This window comes from Stomoxys calcitrans, chromosome 4 (genome assembly GCF_963082655.1).
Source record: "Stomoxys calcitrans chromosome 4, idStoCalc2.1, whole genome shotgun sequence".
NCBI classification, from domain to species: Eukaryota; Metazoa; Arthropoda; class Insecta; order Diptera; family Muscidae; genus Stomoxys; species Stomoxys calcitrans.
The window spans coordinates 80,131,942-80,156,095 of record NC_081555.1 but is presented as its reverse complement, the minus strand read 5'-3'; the positions used below and the strand labels follow the sequence as shown (position 1 = coordinate 80,156,095).

General features: G+C 38.8%; 1 protein-coding gene across 1 annotated transcript in view; it reads right to left on the bottom strand.

Annotated features, from left to right (window-relative positions):
* LOC106088906 (putative protein kinase C delta type homolog) overlaps positions 1 to 24,154 on the bottom strand; it is a 171,712-nt gene that overhangs the window by 79,113 nt on the left and 68,445 nt on the right. The gene's annotated exons all lie outside the window — the stretch shown is intronic.

Genomic DNA, 24,154 nt, shown 5'->3' with positions numbered 1-24,154 from the left:
AAATTTGTGGGGGTGTTACAGATTCGCTCAGAATTGAATTTATTTTTTGGGATTTTTTGTGGTTTTTTTTTACCAACTCTAAGATGTCTAACATAGCTCTTTTGTTTTAGTGCACATGTTTTTAGTTGATTCCCATTTTATATATTGACTTTTGGCGTCTTTTTATGCTTCAAAAATACTGGTATATAAATTATGCGATACATTTATCTCGATGCGCATCATTTCACATGATTGCCTTAATGACGATGAAAGCTTAATTAATCGTCTAACACATCTTATGTCCATCTATTTCCCATGATGTACATATTTTACGTATTTACAAAAAAAAAAAAAAATATATATATATTCCTATAAACGTATAATTGTTGTACTGCACATCTAAAGCGTTTAAACAAGTGTGTGTAAAAGTCTACACAATACTTTGCCAACTAAATGTTTTTGTGGTCTTGTATAAGGAACAGCGATATAATGATTGGTATAATATATTTGTACACATATTGTAGTACAAGATTTTGATTGCCAATTACAAGTTAAAAGTTGCAATTTACCCTCTACCATGGATCGAATTCGGAAAGTTTTCTTGATTAAGTTTTTTAAATGGGGAGAACGGTTTAGGAGCCATATGAAGTTAAGGATCGTGATAACAAAAAACACGTTCAAGTTCTCATCTGCTAATAATTGCCAGGGACTTAAGAAGCGAAATCAGGAGATTGGGTAATATGGGAGCTTTATCAGCTTACGAACTGAGAAGTTCAAAAAGTTAAATCGGGAGATGGGTTAATATAGGAGCTAGATCAAAACATAGACCGATTTGCCCATTTATTATGCCAAGACGATCAAAAGAATATATTTGTAAGGTGTTATATAAATATTTCGATAAGTTCCAAGCGGAATGGCGATGTTAGTATAGGGTTATCCAACAAGAGGTGTTATATTGAATCATTCGGTATTTCAATAGTTCTCACATTTGAAGCTTTTACTCCTTGACATATGACAAGTAGGAACTACGTCATTGCTAACAAGTAAAAGTGCGGACAAAAATTGCGCTTCAAATTGGAGCTTCATCACCAAAAATTGAGTTAAGTTCATCGATGCACTGTTGTTGAGTTAATCCACGTCGAAAATTATAAAAAATGAATATCATGGAAAATGGCAAAGTAAACAAGTAAAAGCGTGCTAAGTTCGGCCGGGCCGAATCTTATATACCCTCCACCATGGATCGCATTTGTCGAGTTCTTTTCCCGGCATCTCTTCTTATGCAAAAAAAGGATATAAGAAAAGATTTGCTCTGCTATTAGAGCGAGACCTGTGTTAAATGTCTGCCAATTCGAATAAGAATTGCGCTCTTTGTGAGCTCAAAAAGTAAAATATGGAGATCGATTTATATGGGAGCTGTATCGGGCTATGGACCGATTCAGACCATAATAAACACATATGTTGATGGTCATAAAAGAATCCGTCGTACAAAATTTCAGGCAAATCTCATAGTAATTGCGACCTCTAGAGGCTCAAGAAGTCAAGAACCCAGATCAGTTTATATGGCAGCTATATCAGGTTATGAACAGACTTGTACTTTATTTGACACAGTTGTTGAAAGTAACAATAAAAAAACGTCTTGCGAAATTTCAGCCAAATCGGATAGGAATTGCGCCCTCTAGAAGCTCAAGAAGTCAAGTCCCCAGATCTGTTTATATGACAGCTATATCAGGTTATGAACCGATTTGAACCATATTTGGCACAGTTGTTGGATATCATAACAAAATACTACGTGCCAAAATTCATTCAAATTGGATAAGAATTGCGCCCTCTAGAGGCTCAAGAAGCCAAGACCCAAGATCGGTTTATATGACAGCTATATAAGGTTATAAACCGATTTGAATCATACTTGGCACAGTTATTGGATATCGTAACAAAACACGTTGTGCAAAATTTCATTCCAATCGGATAAGAATTGCGCACTCTAGAGGCTCAAGAAGTCAAGACCCCAGATCGGTTTATATGGCAGCTATATCAGGTTATGAACCGATTTGAACCATACTTGGCACAGTTGTTGGATATAATAACGAAACATGTCGTGCAAAATTTCATTCCAATCGGATAAGAATTGCGCTCTCTAGAGGCTCAAGAAGTCAAGACCCAAGATCGGTTTATATGGCAGCTATATCAGGTTATAAACCGATTTGAACCATACTTGGCACAGTTGTTGGATATCATAACAAAACACGTCGTGCCAAATTTCATCCCAATCAGATAAGAATTGCGCTCTCTAGAGGCTCAAGAAGTCAAGACCCAAGATCGGTTTATATGGCAGCTATATCAAAACATGGACCGATATGGCCCATTTACAATCCCAACCGACCTACACTAATAAGAAGTATTTGTGCAAAATTTCAAGCGGCTAGCTTTACTCCTTCAGAAGTTAGCGTGCTTTCGACAGACAGACGGACGGACAGACGGACGGACATGGCTAGATCGACATAAAATTTCACGACGATCAAGAATATATATACTTTATGGGGTCTCCGACGAATATTTCGAGAAGTTGCAAACAGAGTGACGAAATTAGTATACCCCCATCCTATGGTGGAGGGTATAAAAATTTTTTGTGGGGTAGCCAAACACACCGGGCCAGCTAGTAAATTTATATATGGTTATGCAAGAAGCCCTTGGACAAAATTTCAGCCAAATTGGATAATAATTACGCCTCCTAGAGGCTCAAAAAGTCTAGATCCAAGATCGGTTTATATGGCATCTATATCTAAATATGGACCGATATGGCCAATTTACAATCCCAACCGACCTACACATATAAGAAGTATTTGTGCACAATTTCAAGCGGCTTTACTCCTTCGATAGTAAGCGTGCTTTCGATAGACAGACGGACGGACATGGCTAGATCGACTTAAAATGTCATGACGATCAAGAATATATATACTTTGTGGGATCTTAGACGAATATTTCGAGAAGTTGCAAACAGAGTGACGAAATAAGTATACCCCCATCCTATGGTAGAGGGTATAATAAATAAAATTTTATCTCTTAAGAAATGTTTTCAAAGTTTTGCCGTTGGGGGAAAAGTTCGTTGATTTTTTAGACAAAATTATTTTATCTAAAAAAAAAAAAATCATTAAAATTGTGTTCTTAGTGAAAATTTCATATAAAGTTTGTCTTTAGAGAAAAATTTGTATTTAGCGAAAATTTTGCAGAAATTTGGTCTTTGGGGAAAATTTACTTAAAATGTTGTGTTTGCAACAATTTCATTATATTTTTTTTACAGATCCAGTATTTATTTATAGTTTTACATGCTCTATAACCCATTTCACTCCTTCGCCATTCCTTCAGAATATGTATATTGTATGGTGTTCAAATATTTGGCTCGGTTGCCATGTCTGTGTGTACAGATGTAATTTTTGGCACAATTTATTTGCATGACAATTGATTTGTTTCTTTTAATAGTTGATGTGTAATTTGTAATCGCCATTACCAAGCCATGCCACCACCATGCAGCGGGAGCTTCAAAACCGCCACCGCCACCATCACCGTTTCCCATAGATCATATGTGGCCGCGGACCCATGTCTTTAGGTAGTGGCTGTTGTTATTTATTAGACTACGAATTTGATTCGAAGTGATTCCCTTACGTATTGCTGCCGCCTGTGCGAATTTCCTAATTGCCCGCCATATCGACGAACAATATCTGTTTGTATTTTGCTAATTTCTTTCATTTTCAAAAACAATAACAATCAATGTGTTTTCGTCTACGTTGTTGTTGTTTTTGTTGTTGTGGGACAATTTACGTCAATTTAAGTGGTCAAAAATATTTTTCTGAATACATTTAATAATTTTCAAATGTTATTTTTATTATAGCCGTATATCAAAACAAAAATAGTTGGTCTTATATATATATATAGTATGTGCCACAACATGGCACATCCAACTGCAAATCGATCATTTTTTCAACTAGGGGTTAAAATATCTGTTCAACGACAAATGTTTGAAGAACCCCCACAATTTTAGCCAAAAGAGACGTAGGGCAAATTTGAATACAGTGAAAATTCGCTTATTGTGATTCGTTAAATATTCTAGAAGGTTGAAGGAGGGCTATTATAGCATAGACAGCCTAGCAGACGAATTCAAATACCTCCCCATTCAGCCTCCGTAATAAGTTATTTATGATGGTCACCCATAGGGGTGGCTATAAAATGCACCCCTGTGCCACTACTAAATACTAAATTCCCCATGAACATTCTATTAAGAAACGGGGGATTCTTTTCCCATATCAATGAGTTGAGGTTAAACTTGAGGTTAAACTTTAATTTGATTAAAGTTTAACCTCAATAATAAGGGGCCTCCTTTCTTTTTGGCGAGTCCGAACGGCAAACCGCATAGCAATACCACTTAGTTGTGAAGTTTTAATATGGTAGGCATGGGATTTGAACGCAGGCTTTTGGCGTTTTAGGCGGGCTTGCAAACCTCTGCGCCACAGTTGCCTCCGTTCTGTGCCACTTTCTCTCATATCGTTATGTCATGGGTCCCACATTTTAACTACCTATTCCTTAGTATATGGTTTATCCTGTCTATAAGGACCTGGTCCACCCGGTACTGGACCCTCATCCTTATCCCAATTTTCAAAAGCGCTAGATCTCGGAGATGGGTGCACCGATTTGAGCGAAATTTTGTAAGCCACTTTATGGTTCCCTAAAAACAAGAAATTGGTATACAACTTTGGGTCAAATAACCTGGGGGGACGCCCCATCCCAAACCCACCCGAACGGCCATGATTACCAATTGGGAGAATATGGGTATCAAATGAAAGATATTTAAGAGTAGAGTACGAACTTGGTATAAAAATGTTGGCTCATACTGACAACCATACTGAGAAGAATTTAAGGTGAATAGGTGAAAAGGAAAGAAAAAAAATCCCTAATACAAGCCATATTCTACAGTAATCATTTGTGTGACGCCAGGGTGTATATCGCACATTGCCTGCATATAAACCCTGTTATACAACATACCATTGGGTATGGCAGCCATGTGAAAACTTATCCACAAAGCGGTGTAGCACTGCGGAACGTCGTTCGGACTCGGCTATAAAAAGGAGGAACCTTATCATTGAGCTTAAAACTTGAATTGGACAGCACTCACTGATATATGAGAAGTTTGCCCTTGTTCCTTAATGGAATGTTCATGGCCAAATTTGCATTTTTGCATACAACGCAGCGAGCACTTGCCGAAAGCAAGAAATACCTGAGTCCTACCGGCTGATGACAAGTCAGAGAGTCTTGGCAATCCACTATCCATGTATATATTGCGACCTAATTAGTCTTTTCTATTACTAACATCGGCATTTCGACAAATCGTCTATGATGGGCTGGCAATTTGCTCTCTCTTCGGGGATAAGTTTTAGTACATACACTTTCCTACTCATATTGTCGTATCCGAGACCCCAAGTTAGCTCCACATCATAAGCCTGAAGTTTGTGCAGGGACTAGCAGCGCACCCACAGTCCTTGAATTCAAGGCCTGAAGCCCCATGAGTTTCTGAGTTTCGAAAGTGGCAGATATTTGCCTGACAGACTGTATACTCGTCCGACAGCCTAAACGACACACCGACGTCAAGTGCATAGGAAAAGATGTTCCCCGTCTTCATCTCAGAGCCAAGAGCAAGATTGAGTTCTCATCGTCCTCGAAGGCAGTATCCGCCGCCCATCTTGAATCTAGAAGAGTCTATCTAAAATGCGCTTTGGTGTTTGGTAGTTTGAAACGTTTATTTGTTTAGCTGCCCATCTAAGTATGCAGAACGAATCTGTGGCCACAACTTTCCTCATTCTGCATTCAAACTTCCAAATTTTGTAAAAATATTTGTCAAGCATATATTTTTATAGACAACTACTGGGAATGGGCCCGCTCTGCCTCTTTATTGCCATGGTTTTTAAATAAGTCCTAGTTGGGAGTGTTTTGGAGGTTAGATGGCCCCAATGACGTTTCGGTCTGATTGTTGATATCAAGTTTATGCTCTGCTCCCAAATACCTTTCATTTTTACTAACCATGGTTAGTAAAATGACCAGTTTGGTTTTGGGGGTGGGATTGCAATCTTGATACATGGCTCTACAAATAGTTAACAGATTCGTCTTTTACTATTAAATACCTTTAATTTAAGTCCCATGTTTTCATGATTGGTCCATATATCCCGTTTGAAGGGTTTTGGGGTAGGCGGCCCCCTTATCCACTCCACCCCAAATTTGGATACCAAAGTTTTGCTTTTAGGTTACTATAAGCGTGCAAAAAAATTTCGATAGAATTTGTTAAAATTGGGATAAGGGGGAGGGTCCGTCTCCCCTTTAGATATCAAAAAATTAAGTACACTATTTTCACCACGGGACCATTTTGCACCAGGGCGAGTTATTGGCGCCTTCAAATAACCAATGGCCAATATCAGCGTTTGTTGTCAGGCGAGCGTCGGATCTTGGATGCAGCGGCTCGCTTCATCGCGATTCCACAAAACCCATGCTGTTGGGGCGCTGGGATAATAACCTGCCCGGAAAATTTTACGAATTACTTTGAGAAACAAAAGAATAGAAAGAACGGTCTCCCCTAACGTTGACTACCCACGCAAACAATGAAAGCACTGTAATGTGCGGACCTGCACCTGGAATGTCCGCACTCTCTATAAAGAAGGTGCAGTATACTCGCTGGCGGATGTTTTGGAGAAGTAGAAGGGAGATACTACCACCTTACAGGAAGTGCGATGGACCGGGAAAGCCGCCACAATAGCATCAAACGGTGACGATATATACTATAGCTGCCATAACACGAGATATGGATTTGGCTGTGGATTGGGTTCGCCGGGACTGAAACGACTTGAATGATTAGAGAGAGAATACAACTGCTGCCCCACCAATGATTTTAAAATCGTTCTGGACGATGTTAATGCGAAGGTAGGGAAGAAAACCAACAGTCGGAAAATTAAGCCTTCACGAGATAACGTCCGATAATGAGGTTAATATATTTTGTAGCGGCAAAAAACATACGTTTGAGTATGGTGAGAAAATTACGATTTGACACTGCACGGAAGCTGGACATTGAAAAGCTGCAAAAACAACAGATGACAACGACATACTCCACTTGATCGACACAACTGCTTGACGGAAGCACTCCTTGTTCCGATGATTTAACGGCGCAGGGACAATCCATTGCCCACTTCATGCAAAATGCATTAAATCCGTACTTGGGTACCATAAGCCCCAGAGTGTAGAATGTTTACTTCCTATCAGAATGAAGTCCAAGTAACTGTGACCCTTTGACTGAAGAACAACAAGTCAGCCGGAGCCGAAGAGTTGCCCGCTAAACTATTTAAGACCGGAGGCGACACGGAGGCATCAGGTTGTCTGCGCAATCTGGCTAGAAGAACTCATACCCGATGATTGGAACCTCAGCATACTGTGTCCCGTACATAAGAAAGGAGACAATATGGAATGAGCAAACTACAGAGGAATAAGTTTGCTTCCCATCACATACAAGATACTCTCGAGCGTACTGTGTGAAAGATTTAAACCTAAAGTCAAGGAGATAACTGGGCCCTATCGATGCGCCTTTAGACCTGGTAAACCCAACATAGACCTTGCCAAATCGTGGAAAAGACCAGAGAAGGACAAATAAACACCTACCATCTCCTTGTTCTAGTCAACAAACCGCTTTCGATAACCTTATACCTATTTCATGCAATGTGTGACTTTGGTATACCTGCACAATTAATAAGACTCTGCAGGATAACTTCTGCTGATACATATTGCTCAGTAAGAATAGGAAATAATCTCTCCGAACCATGCAATACCAAATAAGGTTTCAGACAAGGAGATAGCTTATCGAGTGATCTCGTTAATATCCTGCTGGAGAAGATTATACGAGATGCAGATATTTTTTTTATACCCTCCACCATAAGATGGGGGTATACTAATTTCGTCATTCTGTTTGTAACTACTCGAAATATTCGTCTGAGACCCCATGAAGTATATATATTCTTGATCGTCGTGAAATTTTATGTCGATCTAACCATGTCCATCCGTCTGTCCGTTCGTCCGTCCGTCCGTCCGTCCGTCTGTCTGTCGAAAGCACGCTAACTACCGAAGGAGTAAAGCTAGCCGCTTGGAATTTTGCACAAATACTTCTTATTAGTGTAGGTCGGTTGGTATTGTAAATGGGCCATATCGGTCCATGTTTTGATATAGCTGCCATATAAACCGATCTTGGGTCTTGACTTCTTGAGCCTCTAGAGTGCGCAATTCTTATCCGATTGGGATGAAATTTTGCACGACGTGTTTTGTTATGACATCCAACAACTGTGCCAAGTATGGTTCAAATCGGTTCATAACCTGATACAGCTGCCATATAAATCGATCTTGGGTCTTGACTTCTTGAGCCTCTAGAGTGCGCAATTCTTATCCGATTGGAATGAAATTTTGCACGACGTGTTTTGTTATTATATTCAACAGCTGTGCCAAGTATGGTTCAAATCGGTCCATAACCTGATATAGCTGCCATATACACCGATCTGGGGTTTTGACTTCTTGAGCCTCTAGAGTACGCAATTCTTATCCGATTGGAATGCAATTTTGCACGACGTGTTTTGTTACGATATCCAACAACTGTGCCAAGTATGGTTCAAATCGGTCCATAACCTTATATAGCTGTCAATAAACCGATCTTGGGTCTTGATTTCTTGAGCCTCTAGAGGGCGCACTTCTTATCCAATTTGAATGAATTTTGGCACGTAGTATTTTGTTATGATATCCAACAACTGTGCCAAATATGGTTCAAATCGGTTCATAACCTGATATAGCTGCCATATAAACCGATCTGGGATCTTGACTTCTTGTGCCTCTAGAGGTCGCAATTATTATCCGATTTGCCTGAAATTTTGTACGACGGATTCTCTCATGACCATTAACATACTTGTTTATTATGGTCTGAATCGGTATATAGCCCGATACAGCTCCCATATAAATCGATCTCTCTATTTTACTTCTTGAGCCCACAAAGAGCGCAATTCTTATTCGAATTGGCTGACATTTTACACAGGTCTCCAACATATAATTTAATTGTGGTCCAAACCGGACCGGATCTTGATACCGCTCTAATAGCAGAGCAAATCTTTTCTTACATCCTTTGTTGCCTAAGAAGAGATGCCGGGAAAATAACTCGACAAATGCGATCCATGGTGGAGGGTATATAAGATTCGGCCCGGCCGAACTTATCACGCTTTTACTTGTTCAATTTTTTATTTGATAAAAAGTTTTTATACCCTCCACCATAGGATAGGGGGTATACTAATTTCGTCATTCTGTTTGTAACTACTCGAAATACTCGTCTGAGACCCCATAAAGTATATATATATTCTTGATCGTCGCGAAATTTTATGTCGATCTAGCCATGTCCGTCCGTCTGTCCGTCCGTCCGTCCGTCTGTCTGTCGAAAGCACGCTAACTTCCGAAGGAGTAAAGCTAGCCGCTTGAAATTTTGCACAAATACTTCTTATTAGTGTAGGTCGGTTGGTATTGTAAATGGGCCATATCGGTCCATGTTTTGATATAGCTGCCATATAATCCGATCTTGGGTCTTGACTTCTTGAACCTCTAGAAGGCGCAAATCTTATCCGATTGGAATGAAATTTTGCACATCGTATTTTGTTATGATATCCAACAATTGTGCCAAGTTTGGATTAAATCGGTCCATAACCTGATATAGCTGCCATATAAACCGATCTTGGGTCTTGACTTCTTGAGCCTCTAGAGAGCGCAATTCTTATCCGATTTGAATGAAATTTTGCACGACGTATTTTGTTATGATATCCAACAACTGTGCTAAGTATAGTTCAAATCAGTTCATAACCTGGTATAGCTGCCATATAAACCGATCTTGGGTCTTGACTTCTTGAGCCTCTAGAGTGCGCAATTCTAATCCGATTTGAATGAAATTTTGCACAACGTGTTTTGGTATTATGTCCAACATTTGTGCCAAGTATGGTTTAAATCGGTCCATAACCTGATACAGCTGCCATATAAACCGATCTTGGGTCTTGACTTCTTGAACCTCTAGAAGGCGCAAATCTTATCCGATTGGAATGAAATTTTGCACGACGTATTTTGTTATGATATCCAACAACTGTGCTAAGTATAGTTCAAATCAGTTCATAACCTGGTATAGCTGCCATATAAACCGATCTTGGGTCTTGACTTCTTGAGCCTCTAGAGTGCGCAATTCTAATCCGATTTGAATGAAATTTTGCACAACGTGTTTTGGTATTATGTCCAACATTTGTGCCAAGTATGGTTTAAATCGGTCCATAACCTGATACAGCTGCCATATAAACCGATCTTGGGTCTTGACTTCTTGAACCTCTAGAAGGCGCAAATCTTATCCGATTGGAATGAAATTTTGCACGACGTATTTTGTTGTGATATCCAGAAATTCTGCCAAGTATGGTTCAAATCGGTTCATAATCTGGTATAGCTGTCATATAAACCGATCTTGGGTCTTGACTTTTTGAGCCTCTATAAGGTGCAATTATCGTCCGATTTAACTAAAATTTTGCACGTAGTGTTTTGGTATTACTTTCAACAACTGTGCTAAGTATGATTCAAATCGGTTCATAATCTGGTATAGCTGTCATATAAACCGATCTTGGATCTTGGCTTCTTGAGCCAATTGAGGGCGCAATTCTCATCCGATTTGGCTGAAATTTTTCATGAGGTGTTTTGTTATGACTTCCAATAACTCTGCTAGGTATGCCGTAAATCGATATAGAACCTGATATAGCTGCCATATTAACCGATCTGGGATCTTGACTTCTTGAACCTCTGGAGGGCGCAATTCTCATCCGATTTGGCTGAAATTTTGTACAAGGGCTTCTCTCATGACCTTCAACATACGTGTCTTGTATGGTCTGAATCGATCAATAGCTTGATACAGCTTCCATATAAACCTATCTCCCGATTTTGCTTCTTGAGCCCCTACAAGGCGCAATTCTTATCCGGATGAACTGAAATATTACATAATGACTTCTACAATGTCAATCAGCATTCAATTAATGTCCGAATCGGACTATAACTTGATATAGCTCCAATAGGACAACAGTTCTTATTCAATATTCTATGTTTGTCTAAAAGAAGATACCGCGCATAGAACTCGACAAAAGCGATCAATGGTGGAGGGTATATAAGATTCGGCCCGGCCGAACTTAGCACGCTCTTACTTGTTATTTCTGTATTTACAATAATGCTGTGGTTTTTGCGAAGCCTTTTTGGCTTGTCTGCAACCATATCATATGAATTGATATGGCATACTATTGACAAGGAAACACATGTTACTCGTCTATGCTGATGACATCGATAACATGGGTCGGTCACCGGAAGTAGTAACTGTAGCCCTTGATAGTAACTGTAGCCCTTGATAGAATCGTGACCTTACCGTCCTGATTATTATTGCCCTTATGGCAATTTTACTGTACATAAAGATTTTCACACTCGACATCCTCGCGTTAGCACCACACTATCTTACGGGTTCCGTGATAGCCTGGATCTCCGCCTGCAGTATCGTATTATGGGCAGACATTCAAAAACAGAGCTCAGTCCCTGGGTTCTCAATGTGGACCCCCAGGCCCACTCTGTCCTCTGGCTTTGGTCCATGAGCAACTTTGATCCATAAGCAGGGTAGGCAACTCGGTGTAGAGCGTCAAAGGCAGACTATGGTAACCTATGAGCCATGGTGACCTCCAATAAATTGGCATTTCTAAAATATCATAAATTGTCTGCAACCAAATCTTGCTGACAAATGTTATACAGTTCTTATTATGATTTTCACTCTTTTTATTAAAAATAGTTTTTCTATATAAAGGTCTTTTTGGATATCATGCCTAAAAAAAAATATTGAATTGATTACAAGCATTCGTTGTAGCAACAAAGTAAAAAAAATTCCCAAAAACAGAATTTGTACAACACCATCATGCACTGGGACACTCCCAAAATACGTTCCGCTGCGAAACGAATTGAAAGATGTTGTCTCATTCTAATGTCCCTCAGCAATGTATGAAAGTCGTTTTGCCAAAACTTTGACGGATGGCCAAAGAAAAACTCAATACAAAAGCTTTTCGCATCTTTGATGATGGGTGGAGAAGATCGTAAGATAAATAAAGATAATTAATGAGACCTTTTTTATGAATAGACACAATTGCGGTGATTTTTTACGCATGCAACATGTGTCGAAAATTTTTGCTTTTTTTGTGATACACTTGCACCCCACTAACAATAAATTGGCATTAAATATATGACAAAAAATATATAAATTAATTAAAAATAGCTTGATGTATGAGGAAAAGTGTGTGAGTATGTTTCCCAAACAAAAATGAAAAATGAATCATAACCGTTTTGTTGTATACGGAAGGCGAATGATTTAAGCATGTCCACAGTCATATTGAGCGTTCAGATATTTGTTTTTAATCTTCCTGCAATTTATTAAAAAAATATATTTTTTAAACAAATAATATATGGATTAGCAATTTAGCGTGGGGAAGGTTTTGGTTGAATGAAATAGTCTGGTGAAGTAGTAGGTGGTTTCTTCACATAGAATTTTCATTTTTAATTGACATTGTTTATACCCTACACCACCACTGTGGTAGAGGGTATCATAACTTTGTGCATTTGTTTACAACGCTAACAAGGAGAGGATTTAGCTATGTCTGTCCGTCTGTTTGTCCACATATACTTGTGATCTACAATAGGTACAGGTTGCATTTGTAGTCTGATTGTCATACAATTTTGCACAAGTCACTTTTTTGGTCCAAGAATGAACGCTATTAATTTTGAACAATCAGTTCAGATTCAGATATATCTTACACATATATCTTTCATTCGATATGGCATTTTAAGTCTGTAGACGCCACAATTTGTGTCCATCCCCTACAAAATTAAGCTGTTTTATTTGATGTACCAATATGTGTGCAAAATTTCATCCAATTCCGTTCAGATTTAGATATAGCTCCCATATATATCTTTCATCCGATATGGCCTTTTGAGATTGTAGAAGCCACAATTTAGGTCCGATTTTTACAAAATTTTTTTATGAGGTGTTTTATTTGACTTCCAAGTATGTGTGCAAAATTTCGTCCAAATTGGTCTAAATGTAGATGTTAGCTTTCTTTTACTTTATATGGAACAAAACTATCCTCTGAATATTTATTTTCGACAATAAGAGAGCTTTTAGTAAAATACCATGCTACGAAAATAGTATATGCATATCGCTTGACTGACAGTACAAATGCCTTTATTATAAATCTAATCTAATATTATCTTTATTGGTCTATGAATTAGCTCGGAGGGTTAAGGGTAATTTAAGTTTCGATAAAAGACTTTATTTGAGCCCGATAATTCCATCGGGATTTTGAGAGTAGAAGGCCCTCCAGGGCGGATGTTCGTAGGTTTCGGGGTTGGTGTCGACCACCAGTGTGGACTCCCGAAATTAGATATGAATTTTGTACTCCACTCCCAAATAGCTTTCATTTGAGCCCCATATTGGCATGATCGGTAAATATGTATGTCCGATTTAGGGGTGTTTTGGCTGCCGGGGTGATCCCCCAGACACTTTGACCTGAAACAAGTAAAAACGTGCTAAGGTCGGCCGGGCCGAATCTTATATACCCTCCACCATGGATCACATTTGTCCAGTTCTTTTCCCGGCATCTCTTCTTAGGCAAAAAAATGATAATAGAAAAGATTTGCTCTGCTATAAGAGCGAAATCAAGATATGGTTCGGTTCGGACCACAATCAAATTATATGTTGAAGACCTGTGTAAAATGTCAGCCAATCCGAATAAGAATTGCGCCCTTTGGGGGCTCAAGAAGTAAAATAGAAAGATCAATTTATATGGGAGCTGTATCGGGCTATAGACCGATTTAGACCATAATAAACACGTATGTTGATGGTCATGAGAGGATCCGACGTACAAAATTTCAGGCAAATCGGATAATAATTGCAACCTCTAGAGGCTCAAGAAGTCAAGATCCCAGATCGGTTTATATGACAGTTATATCAGGTTATGAACTGATTTGAATCTTATTTGGCACAGTTGTTGAAAGTCATAATAAAATACGCCATCCAAAATTTCAGCCAAATCGGATTTCATACCCTCTAGAAGCTCAAGAAGTCAAGTCTCCAGATCGGTTTAAGTGGTAGCTATATCAGGTTATTATGACCTATAAAACACGTCGTGCAAAATTTCAGCCAAATCGGATAGGAATTGCGCCCTCTAGAAGCTCAAGAAGTCAAGTCCCAAAATCGGTTTATATGATATGAATTTTATCAGGTTATGGACCGATTTGAACCATACTTGGTACAGTTGTTGGATGTCATAACAAAACACGTCGTGCAAAATTTCATTACAATCGGATAAGAATTGCGCACTCTAGAGGCTCGAGAAGTCAAGACCTAAGATCGGTTTATATGGCAGCTATATCAAAACATGGACCGATATGGCCCATTTACAATCTCAACCGACCTACACTAATAAGAAGTGTTTGTTCAAAATTTCAAGCGGCTAGCTTTACTCCTTCGAAAGTTAGCGTGCTTTCGACAGACAGACGGACGGACCGACGGACAGACGGATGGACATGGCTATATCGACATGAAATGTCACGACGATCAAGAATATATATACTTAATGGGGTGTCAGACGGATATTTCGAGTAGATACAAACAGAATGACGAAATTAGTATACCCCCATCCTATGGTGGAGGGTTTAAAAATATCAGCATTGTGCTCTGATTTCAAATACCATTTCTTTGAACCCCTTTATTGCCACTGGCGATAAGGCGTCCCTCAAACATTTGTCCCGATAATAGGTTACCAATTTCGTTTTCTAATCTTAAATACCTTTCATTTGAACCACATATTGCTATAATAGGTAAATTTGTACTCTTTGGAGTGTATTTTGAAAAGGGGCCCCAAATACATGGTCCCATATTTGGATATCAGATTCGTATACCTTTATTTGAGACCCATATTGCGATAGTCAGTAAATAATTCCGGTTTCTGGGTTGCTTTGGGAAAGGGGTAGACCTCCAGAAAATTGGTCCCGAAAGCGGGTATCAATTTCGAACTTTACTCCCCAAAACTTTCATTTGAGGCCCACAGGGGAGTTTTATGGAGTAGGGTGGTCCCCCAAACACATAGCCCTGAAAATATATCAGCATCGTGCTCTACTCTGAAATATAATTTATTTTAACCCCATATTGCCATTGGCTTCAAAATTGGATATCATTTTCTTTTTCTAATCTCAAATACCTTTCATTTAAACCCCTTATTGCAAAAGTTTGCAAATATATCCGGTTTGGGGTATGGGCTCTAAGAACTATCAATAAAGAGTTCCACTATTTTTAAGACCTAAATGGTCATGCTGAGCAAATACGTCCTATTTGGGGGTTGTTATGGGGGTGGGGTTTGTCCCGAATGTTGATATCAGATTCGTGGTCTACTACCAAATACCTTTCGCTTGAGCTCCATATTTCCATAGTCTGCAAACAAGTCCGGTTGAGGGTTTTTAGGGGGTTCTAAAATACATCTTTTTTGAGCCCCATATTGCAAATTCGACCTTTTTGGGTGGGGTGGCCCCAGAGACACTTTTTCCCGAATATCAGATTCGTGCTTTACTCCCAAAGACCGTTCGTTTGAGCCCCATATTGCTATGGTCGTAAATTTGTCCTCTTTAGGGGTGTTTTTGGGGAGGGGCGGCCCCCCAAATACTTGGTCTCACATTTAGATATCAGATTCGTATTTTACTCGCAAATACCCTTCATTTGAGTCCCATATTGCCATGATCGGTTAATATGTCCGATGTAGGAATGTTTTGGAGGTTGGGGTGGTCCCCCTAGCACTTGGTCCGACAATTGGATGTCAGATGCGTTTTCCAATCGTAAATACCTTTCATCTGAGTCCCATATTGTCGTGATTGGTCTATATATAAATTTGGTAGGTTTTAGGGGTGGGGCGGCCCCCCTAGGTACCCCATCCGAAATTCGGATAGCAAATTTTTGTTTTTAGGTTACCATAAGTGAGCACACAAAATTTTCACTTAAATCGCACCACTTATCTCCGAGATCTGACGTTTCTGAAAATTAGTGTAAGGGTGACCCTTTCCCTTCAGATATCTATCATCTGATATGGCCTTTAAGGCTGTAGTAGCCACAGTAGTTTCTATCGTAAGAAAATCTTACAAGGTTCAATTCGATATTTCAATAGATATGCAAAATTAAATTCTGACTTGATTTCGGAGTAGCTGTAATGTATTAAAAGTAGTTCGTAGACTTGGTGGTGTGGGGTATTATATAGTCGACTTCGCCCGAATTTTGCCCTTCCCTACTGGTTTTATTCTTTTTCAAAACCTATTCAAACTTTTATATAGGTGTAGGTAAACAGTTGCAAATGTGCCCATGAACATTAAGGAACGGGGGCTAACTTCTCACATATCCGATTAAAGTTAAAGGGTGCTGTCCGATTAGAGTTATTTGGCATAATACCTCACATATGTCGCCAGCAGAATTTTTTCCGGTCTATATGGTAGCTATATCCAAATATTGTCCGATTTGGATCATATTCGGTTCGGGTTTTATAAAAGTCAAGGAGTTCACTGTAGCGCATATGTTAATATGTCCGTCTATGACGCTGAACGACTGGATTCGAACCCTGGGGAGAACAGAAGAAAAAATGGATTCGACTGGATTCAAACCCTGGGGAGAACAGAAGAAAAAATAATTTTTCGTTGGTAGTTATCCCCTACTAGTTCTGGCGACATTTGTGAGGTAAAGGGTGATTTTTTGAGGTTAGGATTTTCATGCATTAGTATTTGACAGATCACGTGGGATTTCAGACATGGTGTCAAAGAGAAAGATGCTCAGTATGCTTTGACATTTCATCATGAATAGACTTACTAACGAGCAACGCTTGCAAATCATTGAATTTTATTACCAAAATCAGTGTTCGGTTCGAAATGTGTTCATTCACCGTAACGTTGCGTCCAACAGCATCTTTGAAAAAATACGGTCCAATGATTCCACCAGCGTACAAACCACACCAAACAGTGCATTTTTCGGGATGCATGGGCAGTTCTTGAACGGCTTCTGGTTGCTCTTCACTCCAAATGCGGCAATTTTGCTTATTTACGTAGCCATTCAACCAGAAATGAGCCTCATCGCTGAACAAAATTTGTCAAAATTTGAACACATTTCGAACCGAACACTGATTTTGGTAATAAAATTCAATGATTTGCAAGCGTTGCTCGTTAGTAAGTCTATTCATGATGAAATGTCAAAGCATACTGAGCATCTTTCTCTTTGACACCATGTCTGAAATCCCACGTGATCTGTCAAATACTAATGCATGAAAATCCTAACCTCAAAAAAAATCACCCTATACTATGCCATGTAAAAACTTCTCCCCAAGGATGTGTCCCAGCCATAAAAAGGAGATCACTTATCATTGAGTTTAAACTTGAATCGGACAGCACTCATTGAAATGTGAGAAGTTTGCCCCTTTTCCTTAATGGAACGTCCGTGGGCAAATTTGCAATAGATGTCAATGATTCAAATTTCAACACAATCGGCTGAAACTGAAAATAGGTTTTTATAGGCTAACACCATTAATCGGAAGATTTGTCTATATGACAGCTATATAGAAAAACTGTCCGAATTGGCATGATTGTGGACAGGCTCAAGATAGGTATTTCTTTCAAATTTGAGGGAAATCGGGAGGGAAATGAGCATTTTGTGGGCTGGGGAAATAAAATCGGTTTATATGGAACCTATTCCAAAACGTGGACATATTGGTCCATTTTTGTTCCTAAGTCTTCTATAATAATAAAAAATTTTTATGACACGTTTCATACACCTAAGTTAACTCCTTTGTTTGGCCAACCTTACTATGAACTCACGACACTATGGGGCAGGCTCCCCTATACCATGGGTAATTTTTATACCCTCCACCTAGGATGGTGACATGACATTTTAAGTCGATCTAGCCATGTCCGTCCGCCTGTCCGTCCGTCCGTCCGTGTGCCTGTTGAAAGCACATTTGAAGAAGTAAAGCTAGCCGCTAGCCGAGATACTTCTTATTAGTGTATGTGGGTTGGAATAGTAAATGGGCCAAAGCGGTCCATTTGTTTTGATATAGCTCCCATATAAACCGATCTTGGATCTTGACTTCTTGAGCCGCTGGAGAGCGCAATTCTCATCCGATTTGGCTAAAATTTTGCATGGGATGTTTTGCTATGACTTCCAGTAACTGTGCAAGGTATAGCGCAAATCGAAACATAACATAGCTTCCATATAAACCGATCTGAGATCTTGACCTTTTGAGCCTCTAGAGGGTGTAATTCTCATCTGTTTTGGCTGAATCGATCTATAGCTTGATACAGCTCCCATATAAACCAATTTAACGGTTTTGCTTCTTGAGTCCCTACAAGTCCCAATTCTTATCCGAGTAAACTGAAATATTACACAATGTCTTCTACAATGTTCAGCATTCAATTCATTTATGGTCTGAATTGGACTATAACTTGATTTAGCTCCAATATCATAACATTTCTTATTCATAATTCTTTGTTTGCCTAAAAGGCGTACCGCGCAAAGAACTCGACAAATGCGATCCATGGCGGTGGGTATATAAGATTCGGTCCGGTCGAACTTAGCACACTCTTACTTATTATACCCTACACCATAGGATGGGGGGTATACTAATTTCGTCATTCAGTTTGTAACTACTCGAAATATTCGTCTGAGACCCCATAAAGTATATATATTCTTGATGGCTATAGCGACATTTCATGTCGATATAGCCATGTCCGTCCGTCTGTCCGTCGGTCCGTCTGTCTGTCGAAAGCACGCAAACTTCCGAAGAAGTAAAGCTAGCTGCTTGAAATTTTGAACAAATACTTCTTATTAGTGTAGATCGGTTGAAATTGTAAATAGGCCATATTTTGATATAGCTGTCATATAAACCGATCTTGACTCTTGATTTCTAGAGCCTCCAGAGGGCGCAATTCTTATCTGATTAGAATGAAATTTTGCAAAACGTGTTTTGTTATAATATCCAACAACTGTGCAGGTATGGTTCAAATCGATTCATAACCTGATATAGCTGTCATATAAATAGATCTGGGACTTGACTTCTTGAGCTTCTAGAGAGCACAATTCCTATCCGATTTGGCTGAAATTTTGCATGACGTATTTTGTTCTTACTCTCAACAACTGTATCAAATAAGGTTCAAATCGGTTCATAACCTGATATAGCTGTCATTTAAACCGATCTGGGATCTTGACTTCTTGAGCCTCTAGAAGTTGCAATTATTATCCGATTTGCCTGAAATTTTGTACGACGGATCCTCTCATGACCATCAACATACTGTTTGTTATGGTCTGAATCGCTCTATAGCCCGATACAGCTCCCATATAAATCGATCTCTCTATTTTATTTCTTGAGCCCCCAAAGGGCGCAATTCTTATTCGCAATGGCTCACATTTTACACGGGTCTCCAACATATAATATCTCTACTTGTTTTGTATTAAGTTCGTTCTCTACTCTGTAATGCCTTTCATTTGATACCCATATTGTCCCAATCGGTGAACATGTCCGTTTGGGTGGATTTTTGGATGAAGCACTGAAGTATTATAGCAATTTTGTGCATACAAAATTTCGCTTAAATCGATGCACCCTTTTTCCGCGATCTGGCGTTTTCGTAATACCAAAAAATATGAAAAAAAAAACGCAAAATGTTTGTAGGAATAAATTGGTATTGATAACACTTTTCCTAAATAATTTGATAAATTTTTGATGTTTATAATTTAAAATAGGAAGAATTTGCGGCAAGGAGAAATCTATTTACTTACTTCTGTAGTTTCCTCTTTTTGCTTTTTTTTTTTTTGGGTGGAGTAACCTATTTTCTGTATAAGCTACAGAATCGCAGGAAGGCAAAGATCTGCCTCGGTGACTGCGCATCCTCTGCGCTAATGAGCCCTTCAGTGTACACAGAAAATCAAAAGAAAAGCGGGTTATCTTTTGACCAGATCTCCCTCTTAGGGAAAACGGCATATAATCCGTAGCGTCACCAGGTCTCCACAGAACGGAGGAGTGTCCAAAGTTCGCGGAATGTCAGTTTCGACTCTCTCGGCGCCGGTCCATAGATGAGAATTGGTCGAACCAGCGACATTCAGTGCACCGTGCCTGCCCTAAGCAACCAACATCTCACTATCCAGCAACTTGGCTTCCGAAGAGAGCGACAGCTTTACCCCATACAAGTTTCCGCTTCCGCCCATCTAGACATCTTCCCAAAAGCACCCTGAAGCAGGACAATATGTTTGACAAGCACAAACACACAAGGAACTCCAATCTAAAGCTATACATCCGAAATCTAGTTCACATCCCTTTGTTAAGCTGTAACTCCTGTAGAAGCAAATCCTCTGATTCTTTAGAACCTAATGAAAGCCTTTACCCATTCTGTAAAATTTAATTTATTTTTAGACTTACGATGTCATTGTTAGCAAGTATGGTTATAATAGGCCAGTGTCCAGGCATACCTTTTTATTAAGGTGAGGTTAAAAATTGGAATTCATACCTTATCTTATTTTGTTAATTATTAAAAAAAAATAGTTCTTTCCCTTTTATTTTATACTACTTACAATTCGGTCACTTCAAATATACCTTAAAAATTAGTCGTTAAATGTCATTGAACTTACACACATTCGCCTTTGGCTGAGGTGCAGTCTCTTGCTGTTGGGGGTGGAAGTGGTCTATAATAAAATATCACCTCTTAGAATTGCTGTCACTTTCGCAGATGATCTATTTTATTGTGTGTGGTGTTTTATTTGAATTCATCTGTATATGCAGTGCACATATATAGACTGCTCTGACATATATAAAGTTCTGAGCAATGTTGGCAGTCCATTTACTGGCCGCTGGTGGTCTTTTGTGTGTCATCGTCGTCGTTGCTGTGCCAATGCAAAGCTCTTTGGTCGAATATGCACAAATTTGAGGATTCCGAAACAAGGTGCGAATATTTTTGTCTGGTGCGATTTTTTTTATACTCGTAAACCATTAAAGAAAGTCAAAAGTCGGGCGGTGCCGACTGAATAATACCCTACACCTACTCTTTAAGTGCAAAGTGGTAGCTGTATCTTATTCTGAACCAATTTTGATGGACCTCGGCGGATGTTTTGATATGGGCAATTAAAATTAAGGGTCTTAAGAAAATCCTTCCTGCCAAATTTCGAGAGAATTTTTTAACAAATGAGTACTTAATTTCAATATTTCTGAAAATCGTTTGAACATATATACAGGAGCTATATCTTAATCTGAACCGATTTCGACCAAACTCCGTAGATATTGTGGTAGTCCTCGAGTCCCGAGGAAAGCGTTGTACAAAGTTTTGGCATGATTGGTCAATAAATGCGCTTGCAGTGGCTGTAGGGGTGAGATCGACTCAGAATCACTTTCTGATTTGATTTAGCTATGTCCGTCTGTCTGTCTGTCTGTCCATGTTAATTTGTGTACTATCTAACTATGTTTCTCAATTTTCATCCGATCGTCCTCAAATTTGACACATACATTTTTGCCATAGAGACTATAGGATGAAAATTGCGACATATAGTTTGTACACAAATTAACATGGACAGACAGCCGGACGGACATAGCTAAATCGATTCAGAAAGTGATTCTGACTCGATCTGTATACTTATCAATTGGTTTATCTCCCTACCTTCTGGGTGCTACAAACAAATGCACTAAGTTATAATAACCTGTACCATAGTTCTGGTGTAGGGTATAATGAATTGGCAACGTCTGCGTTTGTCGGTACGTATTTAAATTTAGTATATAAGAAGGAAATGGCTTTACGTAAAATAATTTTTTAAAAACATTAAATTTATTATTTTTCTTTCTTATCCATTGTTTATGTGGGAATCAATCAAGTGTGACTGATGTTCATTTTATCCCCACTTCAAGAGCGATTTCAAGGAATCCCCGGGCGTATACTTTTTGTGTGTTTCTTCTTGTATTGGTTTGTTACTCATACGCCTAGAACTACCGCAGGTGGAATTTATGGCTGATATGGCATGCATCGTTTTTTATTTATTACTCATTGTTTTGCTTCAGAGAATTCGTCAACATATACAAATGTATATATACATATATAAGTTTTGTGCTTATTTTTTCTATAAAAAAGAACAACGCAAAAATGTCATTGAAGCATTTTCGTGTCTTGAGAAAAAGAAGTGTTAGGTGAACATTCATAAATATTTGCTCCAATTAAGGTAATCGTAATGGTAAAGGGCTTAGATTTTAAAAAGAAAAAGTTTGTCATGGCTGAAATAGTAGATTTTTCAAAAATTTTAAATGAAAACTACCTTTTTAAACAACTGGCGCTTTTATATACTGACAAATAATTGAGAGTATAATCAATGAGGACAAGGAGCTCCTGCTTTTCGATAACATTTTTATAGCCATTGATTGTTATTTTAAAATTTTAAATAATGCTTGTATACATCAAAATAAAAATACAGTATTTTGCAATAAATAACTTTATTTTTTAAAACAGCTATAAGTTACCCTCGCGCTTTTGCTTTTTAAGCCTTTATATTATCGACATTTACCAAAAAATTATTGATTTTGTTTATATATTCTAATAGGCTGTTATTATATCAACCCCATTTATCATATTTTTTTATACCCTCCACCATAATATGGGGGGTATACTAATTTCGTCATTCTGTTTGTAACTACTCGAAATATTCGTCTGAGACCCCATAAAGTATATATATTCTTGATCGTCGCGTCATTTTATGTCGATCTAGCCATGTCCGTCCGTCTGTCCGTCCGTCTGTCCGTCCGTCCGTCTGTCTGTCGAAAGCACGCTAACTTCCGAAGGAGTAAAGCTAGCCGCTTGAAATTTTGCACAAATACTTCTTATTAGTGTAGGTCGGTTGGTATTGTAAATGGGCCATATCGGTCCATGTTTTGATATAGCTGCCATATAAACCGATCTTGGGTCTTGACTTCTTGAGCCTCTAGCGTGCGCAATTCTTATCCTATCAGAATGAAATTTTGCACGACATGTTTTGTTATGATATCCAACAACTGTGCCAAGTATGGTTTAAATCGGTATATAACCTGATATAGCTGCCATATATACCGATCTTGGGTCTTGACTTCTTGAGCCTCTAGAGTGCGCAATTCTTTTCCGATTGAAATAAAATTTTGCACAACGTGCTTTGTTATTATGTCCAACAACTGTGCCAAGTATGGTTCAAATCGGTCCATAACCTGATATAGCTGCCATATAAACCGAACTTGGGTCTTGACTTCTTGAGCCTCTAGAGGGCGCAATTCTTATCCGATTTGGCTGAAATTTTGCATGAGGTGTTTTGTTATGATACCCAACAACTGTGCCAAGTATGGTTTAAATCGGTCCATAACCTGATATAGCTGCCATATAAACCGATCTTGGGTCTTGACTTCTTGAGCCTCTAGAGGGAACAAGTCTTATCCGATTTGAATGAATTTTTGCACGAAGTATTTCGTTATGATATCCAACAACTGTGCCAAGTATGGTTGAAATCGGTGCATAACCTTATATAGCTGTCATATAAACAGATCTGGGGATTTGACTTCTTGAGCTTCTAGAGGGCGCAATTCCTATCCGATTTGGCTGCAATTTTGCATGACGTATTTTATTTTTACTTTCAACAACTGTGTCAAATAAGGTTCAAATCGGTTCATAACCTGATATAGCTGCCATATAAACCGATCTGGGATCTTGACTTCTTGACCCCCAGAGGTCGCAATTATTATCCGATATGCCTGAAATTTTGTACGACGGATCCTCTCATGACTATCAACAAACGTGTTTATTACGGTCTGAATCGGTCTATAGCCCGATAGAGATCCCATATATATCGTTCTCTCTATTTTACTTCGTGAGCCCCAATGGGCGCAATTCTTATACGAATTGGCAGAAATTTTACACAGATCTCCAACATATAATTTAATTGTGGTCCGAACCGGACCATATCTTGATATCGTTTTAATAGCAGAGCAACTCTTTTCTTATATCCTTTTTTGCC